Consider the following 17,632-nt stretch of genomic DNA (forward strand, 5'->3'; position numbering starts at 1 on the left):
GAGCTTTACTATGGTCTCGTTATTGCCATCAATCACTTTGAGAAAAGGTACCAGTTATAAATATCTGTCCGGGGAGATCACAGGGAAATATACGTCTGCAAAGTTCCGCACATTAATAAAGCAGAGAGCATCCCTTTCTGCATCTCTCACTTATATTTTAATACCGCCATAGTGTACTACAACATCATACTTGTGTACAATAAATTTGATGAGGATTATTACTATAGATAGTGATTCTTTGCTGGATTGGCCCTATAGTGCTTCTTGCTACAGAACCGATAGTGTGAAAATTTCTGAAAGCACATGTTACAGAGAGGAGCTTGTGCGGGGAGCGGGGGGGTTGATGAAAATTTCGAAAAGGTTTTCTTCTCCATTAGTCACCCAAAATTAATCTTCCATTATTCGAGTTTTGCTGACTAACATTGTAAGAAGTAAATACGTGTGGATCCATTACCATGCATTGGGGTGGCATTGGTGTAGTGGTATTGTCACTGGGCTAGTAATCCAGAGACCCAGGGTAATTCTCTGGCAGCCTGGCTTCAAATCCCACGGCAGGTGGAGAAATTTGAATTCAACAAAAATCTGGAATTAAAAGTTCTAGTGATGACCATGAAACTATTGTTGATTGTTGTAAAAACCCATCTGGTTCATTAATGTCCTTTAGGAAAGGAAATCTGCCGTCCTTACCTGGTCTGGCCTACATGTGACTCCAGACCCACAGCAATGTGGTTGACTCTTAAATACTCTCAGGGATGGGCAGCAAATGCTGACCCAACCAGCGACAACCACATCACATGAACCAAAACAAAATGAATGCATAATACAGCATGGAAATCTGATTTGTACTTGGATGAGACTTTCCACGAGGTCACCAAAATTGGGGAAAAAAATACTTGGAAACCTGTCTGTTGTCATCTCAAACGAGAAAAGAAGTTGTTTCAGGAATAAGTGATTCCTGGCATGGCGAGACTGACATATAAGGAGAGATTGAATCCGTTAGGATCGTATTCCTTGGAGTTCAGAAGGGGGGATCTCATAGAAACAATTCTTTTTTTAAATAAATTTTGAGCACCCAATTCTTTTTTTATTCAGTGGCCAATCCACCTACTCTGCACATCTTTGGGTTGTGGGCATGAGACCCACGTAAACACGGAGAGAATGTGCAAACCCTGCACAGACGGCGACTGCACTGTCTGGGAAGGTGGTCGAGGCAGTTGCTTCACACCCTTTAAGTACCTGGCTGAGCACTTGACACATCATAACGTCAGGTGATTTTCCTGAGTTGGTACAGACTCGATGGGGCGAAATGCCTCTTCTGTACTGTATTATTCTGTCATTCAGTGGAGATTGCTCTTAAAAGTCAAACTTTTAGAACCTGATGAACATTTCATCAATATCTTGTATTTCATTCTCAAACTGGAGAATTAAATGGAATGATTCAAGGAGGAATTTGCAAAGATTGGAGCCTGGGCCACTGAAGGCTTCATCTCAAGTACACAGGTAGATAAGAACCGATCCAGTAATGGCGAAGGTGATGGGCTTGATCCAAAAAGGAACAATGTCAGATGTTCACCGTACAAACTCAGACCTCAAGCCCTATGTCACGCAGACTTGAGTTGACAGTTCAGAATGGAGTTTTATAATCGGAAATCCAAGCGATATGTCCTTAACCAATTGCATGAGAGACATCCTGGTGTGGTGAGGATGAAGGAACTGGTACAAAGTTTTTTTGGTGACTAGGATTAGATGCTCAAATCGAAGAAATATTGGGACAATGTCAGCCCTCCGTCATGGCAACCATTACATTGTGGGACTGGCTGACACAGCCATAGCAGAGAATACACGTAAATTATGCTGGTCCAGTAAGGTCAGCTGCCCCTAGTGATTGTGGATGCACAGTAAATGGCCAGAAGTAATCATCATGAAATCCACAAGGACTGAACAAACCATTGAGAAGCTAGACAAAAATAGTCGCAAGATTTGGTAAACCGTAAAAAGTCGTAAGTGACAATGGTTCACTTCGAAGGATTTTGAGGACCACTTAAGAGGGAACAGTATACAGCACATAAAGTCAGCTCTGTACCATCCTGCAACAAATGGGTTGTCCGAACATTTTATTCAATCATTGAAACATTCCATCAAGGTATCGAAGGACCAAGGTACATTGGCAAGAAGAGTAAACAAATTCTTAATGTCCGATTGGAAGATCGCACACGCGACAAGACAGAGTTCAGCAGCAATGCTGCTGTTCAGGAGGGATCTGCGAACACATTTTGATATGTTATTACCATCTGGTACTTCAGAGATTGTCAAACAGCAATGACAAGCACAGATTGCGCGGGGAGAACAGGAGTCATAAAAGAGAGACTTAATTCAAGGAGAGCGAGTGCTCTCCAGAAGCTACCCTATCATTGAGACATGTGTACCTGCTGTGATCCGAGTAAAGACAGGTCCAATGTCACACACCACACAGACAGATGGTGAAAGGGTTTGGTAATGTCAGAGTGACCTGCTACTAGCTTCACAAAGTCAGATTGTGGAAACTTCTCAAGACATATTCCCATGGACAATGTAGACATCAATACTTTGGAACAGAGGCCAGACGCAAACACAGGTTCAGATTTTATTTCTGAGGACTTCCCAATATCTATAGAGATGGTCACGGGAGTAACTTCCCAGGAGGTTCCAGCCACGGAAAGAAAAGAGGAAACTTCCAACATCTCGAGTAGCCAAGTTCTAGAATGTCAAAACAAGCTAAAAGAAATAGACATCCACCTGAGAGACTTGTATAGATGTGTGTATAATAATGCAGAAGTGAATCTGTAGTTAAGCGTTGTCATTGCACTAAAGAAGTAAAGGGAGAGGGTGTAATGTATTGGAGAATACATCCTTGCTGGTGGGATGTCACATGATTTGCAGTTACGCAGCAACGAGTGTTTGCGTGGGCTTCAGTTCTCTATCTTAGTCTGTATGAGCAACATTCCTAATAAAACCTCTCATTATGTTTGTAAGAATTCAGAGTGTGGACACTTCTATACGTTTTTCTCTTTGTGACCAACTCAAAGATATAACAAAGACATTCACAAATGCACGATCGGAAAAAATAGAACGTTACGTGAGCAAAGGAAATGTCAGGAGGGGTGGCTTAATGTTTGGTCAAAAGCTGTAGATTTTAAGGACATTTTTAAAACTGGAGAATCAAATGGAATGATTCAAGGAGGAATCTGCAGAGATTTGAGCCTGGGCCACTGAAGGCATTGTTTCACCCTCTACTGGGACAAAAGGTCGAGGGGTGCACAAGAGGTGACAGTTTTTAAAACCTTTTTTATGGAATGTGGATGTCACTGACAAGGCCAACGTTTGTTGCCCATCCCTAATTTCCTTTGAGAAGGTAGTGGTGAGCCGCTTTCTTGAACAGCTGCGGGCCACCTGGTGTAGGTACACCCACAGTGCTGTTAGGGATGGAGTTCCAGGATTTTGATCCAGTGAAAGTGGAGGCACAGTGATGTAGTCCCAAGTCAGGATGGTGTGCGGCTTGGAGGGGAACATGCAGGTGTTGGTGTTCCAAAATTTCTGCTACCCTTGTCCTTGAGGTGGTAAAGGTTATGGGTGGGATTCTCTGATCCTGAGGCTAAGTGTTGACGCCGTCGGAAACACCGTCACGTTTCTCGACGGCGTCAACACGGCCCAGGATCAGCAATTCTAGCCCCTACAGGGGGCCAGCACAGCACTGGAGCAGTTCACACCGCTCCAGCTGTCGCTCCAGCTGTTGACTGTGGAACGGGTGCTGGGGGATGCACACATGCGCAGTCGGTCCGGCGCAAAACCGCGCATGCGCAGTCCCACATCGCTGTCCCCCCCCCCCGGGCCGGACCCCCATTCCCCCCCCCCCCCCCCCCCCCCCCCCGCCCCCACAGGCCGCCACCTGACCCTTCAACGCTGATTTCCCGCTGGCTGAGAGCAGGTGTGGACAGCGGCGGCAGGTCTCTACGTTTCCACAACGGCCGCTTGATCCCGGCCCGAGAATCAGCGGCCCGCACCAGCGCCACGCCAACCACTCCGGCACCAATGCCGCCCATTATGCCGGCGTCGGGTCGGCGTGACGCGATTCGCGCCGGTCGCGGTAATTCTCAGGTGCGGCCCCGGGCTGAGAGAAACCCGCCCTATGGGATTAAACAGAAGGTGCTGTTGAAGGAGCCTTGGTGAGTTGTTGCAGTGCATCTTGTAGATGGTTTACACTGCAGCTACAATGCATCGGTTGACGGAGGAAGAGAATGTTTAAGGTGGTGGACGGGGTGCCAATCGGGCTGCTTTTTCCTGGATAGTGTTGAGTGTTGGTGGAGCTTATCGAAGCAAGTGGAGAATATTCCATTCCATTAGGTCAGGAGAACACTCCTGACCTAAGCCTTGTAGATGGTGGACTGGTTTTGGGGAGTCAGGAGGTAAGTTACCTCCTTCAGAATTCCCAGTCTCTGAGCTGCTCTTGTAGCCTGTGTCTTTATATGGCTGACCCAGTTCAGTTTCTGGTCAATGGTAATGCCCAGGATGTAGGGCAATCAGTAGCAGTGACAACATTGAATGTCAAGGGATGTTAGAAGAGTGGAGAGTTAAGTGGGAGATGGCAAGCCTTAAATATGCCTTGTGGTGAACTCTTCTCATTTGGCCCATTGCACATTTGTTTTCCTTTCACCCCACCATTGGCAGCTGATGCCTTCAGACACCGATGTCCTGTTCATTGCGATTTCCTCTCCAAGCCCACATGTCTCTTCACATCCCTCTACTTATGAGATCCTCTTTAAACATATCTCTTTCACCAAGGAGTCCACCCAAGCCAATCTTTTCCTCCTTTTGCTCAACATTGTTTTTCCCACAAACCTTTGTGAGGTGTACCTGAGGATACTTTCCTATCTTAATGGTGCTTACTAAATGCAGAATGATATCGACCAGGCATTCTGGCTTTCTGCAGCTGGTCATGCTGCCCCCCCACCCACCCACCCCCCACCCAGTTATAGCTGGCCCTGGACTTTTCATAGGCTTTCGTGAGGCAACTTAACATGATTGGAGGTCACAAATTGTGCAGTCCCTTCAGAGGAGATGTGGGTTGCAAGCACAGCACAGCAAGTAGCACCTGGTCTCTTCAATCAATCTGATTGACCTCGTATTTTTCAGTAATGACTCTTCAATGTAAAATCATGCACAGAAAGCCAAATCGGCACAAGAAAAGAAAGACAGGATTAAAGGAGAAAGATAAAAGAGACAACAAGTAAAACAACATCTTAAACTTTAATTAATTTTATTAATAATTTAAATATTCAGCAATTAAAATCTGAAGGAATATGAGACTCTCATTTCCATCGCTGGGGAGGTTGTGTGTCAGTAATTAAAACTTATTGTCATTAAAAATGTACTTACAAGCCAATTTTGTTTCTGGGATGTTTAATAGGTGTCTCGTGACTAAGCGTCCCAACCTCACACCCTTCATTGTGCTTCAATGCCGAATCTCTGCAAAGTATTTCTATTCATTCAGGGATGTGAATGGTGCTGAATGACCAACATTCACTGCTGATTCCTATCTGTCCTTGATAAAGTGATGGTGTATCTTCCTGAACAGCTGCAGTCCGTGTGGTGTAGGTAACCCCATAGTGCTGATAGCTAGGGAGTTCCGGGTTACAAATTGTGTTGAGGAAGCGGGGAGGCTGCAGAAGGACTTGGACAGGCTAGGGGAGTGGGCTGATGGAATACAATTTGGGGTTATGCACTTTGTTGGGAAGAAATGGACTTAGCAATCCGAGTTCAGGATTCTCTTAAGGTTCATGTGCAGGTTCAGTCGGCAGTTAGGAAGGCAAATGCAATGTTAGCATTCATGTCGAGGGCTAGAATACAAGATGTACTTCTGAGGCTGTATAAGGCTCTTTTCAGACCCATTTGGAGTATTGTGAGCAGTTTTTGTCCCCATATCTAAGGAAAGGATGTGCTGGCCTTGGAAAGGGTCCAGAGGAGGTTCACAAGAATGATCCCTGGAATGAAGGATTTGTCATATGAGGAAAGGTGGAGGACTCTGGGTCTATACTCGTTGGAGTTTAAAAGGATGAGAAGGGGATCTAATTTAAACTTACAGAATACTGATAGAGTGGGCATGGAGAGGATGTTTCCACCAGTAGGAAAAACTAGAATCACAGGGCACAGCCTCAGACTGAAGGGCCGATCCTTTAAAACAGAGATGAGGAGGAATTTCTTCAGCCAGAGGGTGGTGAATTTGTGAAACTCATTGCCTTAGAAGGCTGTGGAGGACAAATCACTGAGTGTCTTTAATAATAATAATAATCTTTATTAGTATCACAGGTAGGATTACATGAGCACTGCAATGAAGTTACTGTGAAAATCCCCTAGTCGCCACACTAATGCAAGAAATATAACAGGTAAGGCAGATGAACTTAGAGCATGGATTAGTACTTGCAACTATGATGTTGTTGCCATTACAGAGACCTGGTTGAGGGAAGGACAGGATTGGCAGCTAAACATTCCAGGATTTAGATGTTTCAGGTGGGATAGATAGGGAGGTAAAAGGGGTGGAGGAGTTGCGCTACTGGTTAGGGAGAATATCACAGCTGTACTGCGGGAGGACACCTCAGAGGGCAGCGAGGCTATATGGGTAGAGATCAGGAATAAGAAGGGTGCAGTCACAATGTTGGGGGTTTACTACAGGCCTCCCAACAGCCAGCGGGAGATAGAGGAGCAGATAGGTAGACAGATTTTGGAAAGGAGTAAAAGCAACAGGGTTGTTGTGATGGGAGACTTTAACTTCCCCAATATTGACTGGGACTCACTTAGTGCTAGGGGCTTGGATGGGGCAGAGTTTGTAAGGAGCATTCCAGGAGGGCTTCTTAAAACAATATGTAGATCGTCCAACTAGGGAAGGGGCTGTACTCGACCTGATATTGGGGAATGAGCCCGGCCAGGTGGTAGAGGTTTCAGTAGGGGAGCATTTCGGGAACAGTGGCCACAATTCAGTAAGTTTTAAAGTGCAGGTGGACAAGGATAAGAGTGAATGTGCTAAATTGGGGGAAGGCTAATTATAACAATATTAGGTGGGAACTGAAGAACATAGATTGGGGGCGGATATTTGAGGGTAAATCAACATCTGACATGTGGGAAGCTTTAAATGTCAGTTGAAAGGAATTCAGGACTGGCATGTTCCTGTGAGGAAGAAGGATAAATACGGCAAATTTTGCGATCCTTGGCTAACGAGAGATATTGTCGGCCTCGTCAAAAAGAAAAAGGAGGCATTTGTCAGGGCTAGAAGGCTGGGAACAGATGAAGCCTGTGTGGAATATAAGGAAAGTATGAAGGAACTTAAGCAAGGAGTCAGGAGGGCTAAAAATGGTCACGAAAAGTCATTGGCAAATAGAGTTAAGGAAAATCCCAAGGCTTTTTACACGTACATAAAAAGCAAGATGGTAGCCAGGGAAAGGGTTGGCCCACTGAAGGACAGGGGAGGGAATCTGTGTGTGGAGCCAGAGGAAATGGGCGAGGTACTAAATTAAATCTTTGCATCAGTATTCACCAAAGAGAAGGAATTGGTGGATTTTGAGTCTGGAGAAGGGTGTGTAGATAGCCTGGGTCACATTGAGATCCAAAAAGCCGATGTGTTGGGCGTCTTGAAAAATATTAAGGAGGATAAGTCCCCAGGGCCTGATGGGATCTACCCCAGAATACTGAAGGAGGCTAGAGAGGAAATTGCTGAGGTCTTGACAAAAATCTTTGGATTCTCACTGTCTTCAGGTGATGTCCCGGAGTTCCTTTGTTTAAGAAGGATAATCCAGGGAACTACAGGCCGATGAGTCAGTGGTAGGGAAATTACTGGAGAGAATTCTTCGAGACAGGATCTACTACCATTTGGAAGTAAGGGGTCGTATTAGCGAGAGGCAGCACTGTTCAAACTTGATAGAGTTTTTCGAGGAGGTTACAAAGATGATTGATGCAGATATGGCAGTGGATGTTGTCTATGTGGACTTCAGTAAGGCCTTTGACAAGGTTCCTCATGGTAGACTCGTACAAAAGGTGAAGTCACACGGGATCAGAGATGAGCTGGCAAGATGGATACAGAACTGGCTAGGTCATAGAAGGTAGAGAGTAGCAATGGAAGGGTGCTTTTCTGATTGAAGGGCTGTGACTAGTGGTGTTCCGCTGGGATCAGTGCTGGGACCTTTGCTGTTCGTAGTATATATAAATGATTTGGAGGAAAATGTAACTGAACTGATTAGTAAGTTTGTGGACGACACAAATGTTGGTGGAATTGCGGATAGCGATGAGGACTGTCAGAGGATACAGCAGGAATTAGATTGTTTGGAGACTTGGGCGGCGAGATGGCAGATGGAGTTTAATCCAGACAAATGTGAGGTAATGCATTTTGGAAGGTCTAATGCAAGTAGGGATTATACAGTGAATGGTAGAACCCTCAAGAGTATTGACAGTCAGAGAGATCTAATTGTACAGGTCCACAGGTCACTGAAAGGGGCAACACAGGTGGAGGAGGTAGTCAAGAAGGCATACGGCATGCTTGCCTTCATTGGCCGGGGCATTGAGTATAAAAATTGGCAAGTCATGTTGCAGCTGTATAGAACCTTAGTTAGGCCGCACTTGGAGAATAGTGTTCAATTCTGGACGCCACATTACCAGAAGGATGTGGAGGCTTTAGAGAGGGTGCAGAAGAGATTTACCAGGATGTTGCCTGGTATGGAGGGCATTAGCTATGAGGAAAGGTTGAATAAACTTGGTTTATTGTCACTGGAAAGAAGGAGGTTGAGGGGCAACCTGATAGAGGTCTACAAAATTATGAGGGGCATGGACAGAGTGGATAGTCAGAGGCTTTTCCCCAGGGTAGAGGGGTCAATTACGAGGGGGCATAGGTTTAAGGTGCGAGGGGCAAGGTTTAGAGGAGATGTACGAGGCAAGTTTTTTACACAGAGGGTAGTGGGTGCCTGGAACTCGCTGCTGGGGGAGGTGGTGGAAGCAGGGACGATAGTGACGTTTAAGGAGCATCTTGACAAATACATGAATAGGATGGGAATAAAGGGATACAGACCCCGGAAGTGTAGAAGATTTTAGTTTAGACGGGCAGCAGGGCCGGCACAGGCTTGGAGGGCTGAAGGCCCAGTTCTTGTGCTGTACTTTTCTTTGTTCTTTGTTTTCCAGCGCCTGTTTGGGTACATGGAGGGAGAATTCAGAATGTCCAGTTCACCTAACAAGCACATCTTTTGGGACTTGTGGGAGGAAACCGGAGCACCCGGATGAAACCATGCAGACACTGGGAGAATGTGCAGATTCCGCAAAGGCAGTGACCTAAGCGGGAATCGAACGTGGGACCCTGGCGCTGTGAAGCAACAATGCTAACCACTGTGCCACCGTGCCACCCAAGATAAATCTGTGTAGATTAATATGGGGATCAGGGGTTATGGGAAGAAGGCATGAGAATGTGGATGAGGAACAGACCAACCATGATTGAATGGCAGAGTAGACTCTATTGGCTGAATGGCCTAATTCTGCTCCTATATCTTATGGTCTGATGGTACAGACTGTTGCTACTTTGCAGAAGTGGTGAATGGAATGAATGTTTAATCAAGCAGACTGCTTTGTCCTGATTGTGTTCAGCTTCTTGGGTGTTGTTGGAGCTGCAGCCATTAGGCAAGTGGAGAGAATATTAAATTCCCGAAGGGCTGGTTTAGTACAGTGGGCTAAACAGCTGGCTTGTAATGCAGAACAATGCCAGCAGCACGGGTTCAATTCCCGTACTAGCCCACTCCCCCATCCTATCCCTGTAACTGCACCTAACCTGAACATTTATCGACACAAAGGGTCAATTTGTCTGACCTGCACATCTTTGGACTGTGGGAGGAACCAGAGCATCCGGAGGAAACGCAAGCGGACACGGGGAGAGTGTGCAAACTCCACACAGACAGTGACCCAAGGTCGGAATCGAACCCAGGTCCCTGGCACTGTGAGGCAACAGTGCTAACCACTGTTCTACTGTGCCACCCAGATATATATATAATTTTAAAGGCTGGTTTCCGAATTCAGGGCGCGATTCTCCGCTCTCACGCCGGATCGGAGAATAGCGGGCCGCGCAGATTTTCACAGCGACGCCGGTCCGACGCCCTCCCGCTATTCTCCGAACCCCGCACAAACTACACGTCGGCATTCCCAGCAAAGGCCTCGAAAGACCCCCCGACACGACCAGAATCCCGACTTTTTGGCCTCCCGCTATTCTCCGGCCCGGATGGGCCAAAGTCCCGACGTCATCACGCACTGCTTTCACGCCGGCCAACACTCCTGCTTTTCAAGTTCGTCAACCAGTCATGCTGGCTGACGACAGCTTCGAGGAGGTGAGCGCACCGCTCAGCGCACAGCTCAGCGCACTGCTGGAGTCTGGCCACAATGGGGAAGGCATCCCCGAGAACGGGAGGGGGGTCCAGAGCGGGGGGATGTGTGAGACGGTGGGGGGGAGTGTGGGAGACAGAGGGGGGGGGAGTGTGGGAGACGGAGGGGGGGGGAGAGTGGGAGACGGAGGAGGGAGTGGGGGAGACGGAGGGGGGAGTGGGGGAGACGGAGGGGGGAGTGGGGGAGACGGAGGGGGGGAGTGTGGGAGACAGAGGGGGAAGTGGGGTAAACTGAGGGGGGAGTGGGGGAGACTGGGGGGAGTGGGGAGACTGAGGGGGGAGTGGGGGAGACTGAGGGGGGAGTGGGGGAGACTGAGGGGGGAGTGGGGGAGACTGAGGGGGGAGTGGGGGAGACTGAGGGGGGAGTGGGGGAGACTGAGGGGGGAGTGGGGGGAGATGGAGGGGGGAGTGGGGGAGACTGAGGGGGGAGTGGGGGAGACTGAGGGGGGAGTGGAGGAGACTGAGGGGGGGGAGTGGGGGAGACTGAGGGGGGAGTGGGGGAGACTGAGGGGGGAGTGGTGGAGACGGAGGGGGGAGTGGGGAGATGGAGGGGGGAGTGGGGGAGACGGAGGGGGGAGTGGGGAGACTGAGGGGGGAGTGGGGGAGACTGAGGGGGGAGTGGGGGAGACTGAGGGGGGAGTGGGGGAGACTGAGGGGGGAGTGGGGGAGACGGAGGGGGAGTGGGGGAGACTGAGGGGGGAGTGGGGGAGACTGAGGGGGGAGTGGAGGAGACGGAGGGGGGGAGTGGGGGAGACGGAGGGGGGAGTGGGGGCGACGGAGGGGGGAGATGGAGGGGGGGGAGTGGGAGTGGGGGGGTAGGGAGAGAGTGAGCGAGTGACCCGTCCAACCCCGGTTACAAAATGTCTGCCACCATGCCATGGCGTGCCGGTCACGAGGACACGGCCGCTGGTTCCCCTGTGGCTTACGGCCACAGGCCACTGACGCACTGGTGAAGAGGACGTAGTTAACTGCCCGTTGGATGCAGAAAGTGACCAAGGGTTAGGCTGCCCGCGTGTCAGCAGCGCGACCAGGCCACCGGGACACACAGGTATCCCGTGGCAGGCGGCTGCCGAGGTGTCGACTAACCTCCGTCTAACATGTCCCGTTTTGTCTGCCCCCACCACCCTTCTGTAGGTTAGCACAATGTCTGCGAACAGAACGGCTATGTTCAGCGCAGTGGTTGGGGCCGCTGTACTGCATTTGGAGATGGAGCAGCATCCACAGCCACAACCCGCAGTGGATGCAGGGCCAGCTGCAGCAGCAGAGGGAAGGGCCCAGGAGTTGCCAGTCCTCGAGAGGAGGGGGAGGAGGAGAGAGTGAGGGTGCAGCCACGGCGCCAGAGGCGACGACCAAGGCCGAAGGTGTACCGTGTCCGGCTCTCTTTCCAGACAATGATGGACATCACCTGCAGGAGGAGACTCCGGCTGAGTAGGCAGACGGTGATACATATCTGTCACCTCGTAGCGTACCTCGCCCCACGTGGAACGGGGGGAGGACACGCGATCCCGGTTGCCATCAAGGTGACGGTCGCTCTTAACTTCTATGTAACCGGCTCCTTCCAGTCTCCGAGCGGGGACGTCTCCGGGATCTCCCAGTCATCGGTCCACAGGTGCATCCGGGATGTAACCGACGCTATCTATGCCATCGTGGACCGCTACATCACCTTTCCCGAGGACCGAGGAAGTCAAGATTCACGAGTTCGTGGATTTGCCAGCGTGGCCGGGATACCGAGGGTGCAGGGGGAAATCGATTGTGTTCACGTCCCCATGCGCCCACCTGCAGGGGACAGGGTTGTGTTCACAAACAGGAGGGGGACATACTTCATGAATATCCAGGTGGTATGCGACCCCCACATGACGTTCATGAACGTCTGTGCAAGGTTCCCAGGGAGTGTGCATGACTCCGACATACTGGCGCAGTCGTACATCCTCGCGATGTTTGAGGGACGTTCCCCCCGGCTGAGGGACTGATTGCTAGGCGACAGGGGTTATCCGCTGAGGTCTTGGCTGATGACGCCTATATGGAGGCCTCAGACCAATGCGGAAACACGATACAAGGATGCCCATGCAGCAACCAGGGGTGTGGTGGAGCGCTGCCTTGGCCTCCTGAAGATGAGATTCAGGTGCCTGGACCGCTCCGGAGGGGCCCTGCAGTACCAGGCCGAAAGGGTCGCTCACATTGTTGTGGTCTGCTGTGCGCTGCACAACATCGCGATGCAGAGGGGAGATGACCTGCTGCAGGAGGCGGAGGGAGAAGCCAGTGGCAGTGGTGCCAGCACAGAGGAGGAGGAGGAGGAGGAGGAGGAGAGGGAGGAGGAGGAGGAGGAGGCTGGCGGAGTGGCAGACGCAGCACGCAGACACGACCCAGGTGCTGGTGATGTCCAGGAGGCGGCACGACGGACCCGGCGAGAACAGCGGGCACGCAACGCCTTGGTGGCAGCACGGTTCACGCGTCGCATGCGACGTCCCCGCTGAACAGCAAACCACCACCTGCATCGCTAGTTGTGCAGAGGGTCAACACACAACTGCCACCACCACAACCCCCCCCCCCCCCCCCCCCCTCCACTCCCTCTCAGTGTACAGTGCTCCACTTAGACATCACCCTTACCACTGGGTCCAGACGGTATGGCACAACATTGATGGCTGTGTCAGCGGGTGTGATCAGTGCTATGTGGAATGATGACAGCCCGCTCTGCGATGAGTTGTGAGCTCAGAATCGTTAGAGAGAGTCTGACCCATGGCAATAGCTGAACCATCCACCTTGGTGGCCGCTGAGATTGTCACGGACACTCCATCACGTGCCCGTGTGGGGTAGCTGTGGGAGGGGGTGGGGGAGGGGAAGGGACTGCACACCCGGCACCGAAGTTTCACCGCCCGTCAACCCCAGCGACACTCGGTCACCATCACGATTCCTGTGGCTGTGGAACAATCACACGGTATTACAAGTAAGGTGGAACAGTGCGTTTAATGTTAACAATAATTTACAGATGCCCTAGCCCTTACAACTAAACTGTGCCCTTCACCCGTGCCAACTTACTCAGTGTCTCTCTTTGTTGTCTTACGGGCCCTACCACTACGTCTCAGTGATTCCCCAGATGATACAGCAGGAGTGGAGGAGGACTGCTGCGAATCGCCCCCTTCGACTTGTTTCTCCTTCGGCAAGCGTTTCCTGGGGCGACCCGGCCTTGATGGGCCAGGCTGCTCTGCGGGCGTCTCGGGTGATGTTGTGCCACCCTGCTCTGCCTGCTGCCCACCCGATGCACCAGGGATGGGACGGGGGGAGGCCGAGAATTCCGGGACGTCCCATGATGGAGTTAATGGGACGGGCCCCGAAACCTCCTCCTCCCTCGGGGAGCCCGGTCGCCCCCGGGCCTCACTTTGGGACAGAGGTGCGAGCGGGGAGGTGCCCCGTTGTGCCACCGACACCTGGCGCTGCCAGTCCTGGAGGCCTGCAACGGTATCCACCAGGATCCGTCCAGGGAGTTAGACATTCCCGCCAGGGACTGTGCGATCTCAACCTGTGAGTGCACGACGCCATCCAGCACATGTGTCAGGCGGTTGATGCTCTCCGCGACTGACTGCTGGGACTGTGCCATCGACTGCTGCGACTGGGCCATGACCTGCCGAGACGCGGCCAAGGCCCGCAGCGCGCCGGCAATGTCGTGTTGGCTCTGGCGCATTGCTGCCTGTGAGAGGGCAACCCTGTCCAGGGCCGAGGATGACGCGTGCACATTAAGCCCAACGCTTTGCATAACCTGACCCATTGCCTCCACCGACGATGCCACCCGTGCGGTGTCGGCCTGGGTTGCTGCCATGAGCGGCACCACTCCCTGCTCGTGGACGCGGTTCGACTCCTCTAACAGCGTCTGCAGAATCTGGAAGACAGCCCTCAGCCCGTCATTGTTTCCCTGGGTTTCTTGATGCATCGGCTGTGCGGGTGGGTTGAGAAAGTCCAGGAACTCTGAAAACGTTTGGGAGCCAGCTGCATGCTGGGCCTGGCCTGGCCTCCACCAGTCCGGGCCCTCGGCTGCTCTGACCTCCACCTGCTGTACCTGCTCAGCTGTGATGTGCGACCCAGGCTGTGACCCAGGAGCCTCATCACTAAATAGCCCAACCGGGGTGAGTGTCTCTGGGATGGTGGATGGTGTGGGAGATAGCTGTGCCGCAAGCTCGAGGTCGTCTTGGGTGCACGCCTCCTCTATGTCATCGGCCCGCTGAGAGGCCGCAGGGCGTTCGCGGGCCATTTCTTTATCTAGCGGTGTTGCCGCCCTCTGGGCGTCCTGCTCCACAGATTCGGTTGGGGAGGATGGGACACCCCGCTGATCGGGCACCCTCTGTCGTGCGGCCCTGGGTGCGGTGGGGGCAGATGCCTGTGTCCGCCTGGAGACAGATGGCCTTGGTCGTTCGGCATCACGTCCTAGGGAAAAGAATGAAACGGGTTATTTAGAGACACTCGGCCGGGCGCTGGACGACCCCAGTGGGCAGGGTGTGAAGGGACAGAGGATGGGGGAGGTGTACAAGTGGGCAGGGTGTAAAGGGACAAAGGATGGGGGACGTGTCCAAGTGGGCAGGGTGTGAAGGGACAGAGGATGGGGGAGGTGTCCAAGTGGGCAGGGTGTGTGAAGGGACAGAGGATGGGGGAGGTGTCCAAGTGGGCAGGGTGTAAAGGGACAGAGGATGGGGGAGGTGTCCAAGTGGGCAGGGTGTGAAGGGACAGAGGATGGGGGAGGTGTCCCAGTGGGCAGGGTGTGAAGGGACAGAGGATGGGGGAGGTGTTCCAGTGGGCAGAGTATGAAGGGACAGAGGTGGGGGTGGGTGTTTGTCATGCAGGGTTGTCTCACTTGTTGCAGCTCCACCAACCTCGTATTGCGCGATCTCCCAGGTGGCAGATCCCCCAACAAGGTCCAGTGCCCTCTGCTCAAACGTGGTGAGGGGGTGCAGGATGGGCGAACCCCCTCCAGTCTTGTTCCACTCACGAGTGTTGTGAGCGGTCTTGTCCTGTTGGGGGAGGGGGCATAGGTAGATCGTTACAATACGGCAGGTATCAGCAGGCCGTTCAGATACTGGCACAGTTTGGGGGTCAAGTTGTAATAAGACCATTGCATCTCTCCACGGGGGCCAGAGCGCTGGGTCTGTGACAACTTTGTGAACCACCCTCAACTCACTCTTCCCCAATCCCCCTCCACCCCCCGTGCCGGGGGGGGGGGGGGGGGGGGGGGGGGGGGGGAGGTGGGTGATTAAGTAAAGGGGGGGAGGGATGGTTGTGACCCGGGGGCACCCTCTTGGCACTTACCCTGGCAGCCCTGGTGAGGTCGTGCATCTTCGTCCGACATTGCTCTGCAGAGCGAGGGGTCTGCCCCACAGCACTGACGGGAGCAGCAACCTCACGCCAGGCCTGGCGCACCTCGCTGGCAGGGGTGGCAATGCCCTCTACGCGGGCAGATGATGCCCTCCTCTGCTCGATTGAATCCAGCAGCGTCTCGACGTCAGCCTCCAAGAATCGTGGGGCTGCTCTCCTTTGCTCCGACATCCTGGCCTACAGTTTCTGTGCTCGCCCGCGCCCTTTTTACGGCGTCGGCCGGCCTCACCTGGGCGTGTTCGTGTCGTCGTCGCGTTCCGGCGTCATCGCGCACGTGATTTACGCGGCCCTGTTCCTAGCCCATTTCCCGGACATGAATACGTCGGGAACGGAGCCGTGTCGGGCCGTTTTCACGGCCGACTTCGTGATTTTCCGCGAGTGCGGAGAATCGCGCCCTCAGAGTATCACCTCTCTGTCATATTTTTGTACAAAGGCAGCGCACCATAATTGTTACTATTCCAGAGAGGATCTCGGTGTAATGAGACACCTCAAGTACGAGTTCTTGGCATACGTGATTAGTCAGCAAGGTCAATTGGATGGAGAGCAAATTAGGTTCATTTACATTGTGATGTTCCATTAAATGTAAAGTAATTATCACAGTTTTAATTTTGGTGCTGTACATTTCCAGAATATTAATGTGATATATCATCAGTAGATTTCCTCAATAAAACTGTTTGCTCCAAGGAACGTGTGGGAATTCTGGGGCTGCACAGTGTAGCTAAAAGCAATATGCCTCCGTTCTGTAGTAGCCATGTGAAACCTACCAATTTGGATGTACATTGTTTCACTGAAAATGGCGTCAGGTATTACAAACAATCAGATCAAGATAGGAGCAGTAATTAACTTTGAACGTGAATCATTTGCCATTTCCTTCACAGGACGTTTTCTTAAGGCCGGCAGGGTATGTTTTTTAAAAACCGGAGCACCCAGAGGGAATCCGCACAGACACTGGGAGAACGTGCAGACGCCACACAGACCCAAGCCGGGAATCGAACCTGCGACCTGTAGCTGCAAAGCAACAGTGCTAACCACTGTGCTATTTTAGAGGGTTTGTGCAGCATTGATGGGCCGAATGGCCTCCTGCACTGTACTGGTGGCATGGTACCACAGTGGTTAGCATTGTTGTTTTGCAGCTACAGGGTCCCAGGTTCGATCCCCAGCTTGGGTCACTGTCTTGGGTCACGTTTCTGCTTGGGCTTCCTCCGAGTGCTCCGGTTTTCTCCCACAGTCCAAAGATGTGCAGGTTAGGTGCATTGGCCATGCTAAATTGCCCCTTAGTGTCCAAGAAGGTTAGGTGTGTGGGGATTTGCATCACTGTAGATACACAAGGGGTTAATGTAAATACACATCGACTAGCTAGACACTAGAGGGAGCACCAGAGACATGACACACAGACATTCAACCAATAGGCCAGTAAGATAGGACACGACCAATGGGCATTCACGATACACACAGAGGTGACACTACTACAGGAGGGCATTACACCAACCCATATAAAAGGACACAGCACACATGATCTTCCTCTTTCCAGTGGAGACACTCAGTGAGTACACAGGGTTGATTTGAAACACATCACAACCACCACGTGGATTGTAGCAGACTGGTTCGTCAGTCTGAGTAGCTATAGCAGGATTAACAGGAGAGTCGAATCCAAGTAGGAGAATTGTTAATAGTTTAATAAATGTGTTAAAGCTATCTCCAAGTCTGAACCTTCCTTTGTCAGAGTGCACATTAAAGAAGTAGCTAATGCTACGTCAAGAGCAAAACAAATCATGGTACCCAGGAGTGACCTGTTTAAATCCATATAGTTACAACTCAGCAAACAGTGACAACCAGCA

The 17,632-nt window shown here is 51.6% G+C and overlaps 1 protein-coding gene across 8 annotated transcripts in view; it reads left to right on the forward strand.

Moving 5' to 3' along the window:
- LOC119971908 (serine/threonine-protein kinase BRSK2) overlaps positions 1-17,632 on the forward strand; it is a 1,145,911-nt gene that overhangs the window by 820,151 nt on the left and 308,128 nt on the right. The window lies entirely within an intron of this gene.

The sequence above is a fragment of the Scyliorhinus canicula genome, chromosome 9, assembly GCF_902713615.1.
Source record: "Scyliorhinus canicula chromosome 9, sScyCan1.1, whole genome shotgun sequence".
In the NCBI taxonomy this organism is placed as follows: Eukaryota; Metazoa; Chordata; class Chondrichthyes; order Carcharhiniformes; family Scyliorhinidae; genus Scyliorhinus; species Scyliorhinus canicula.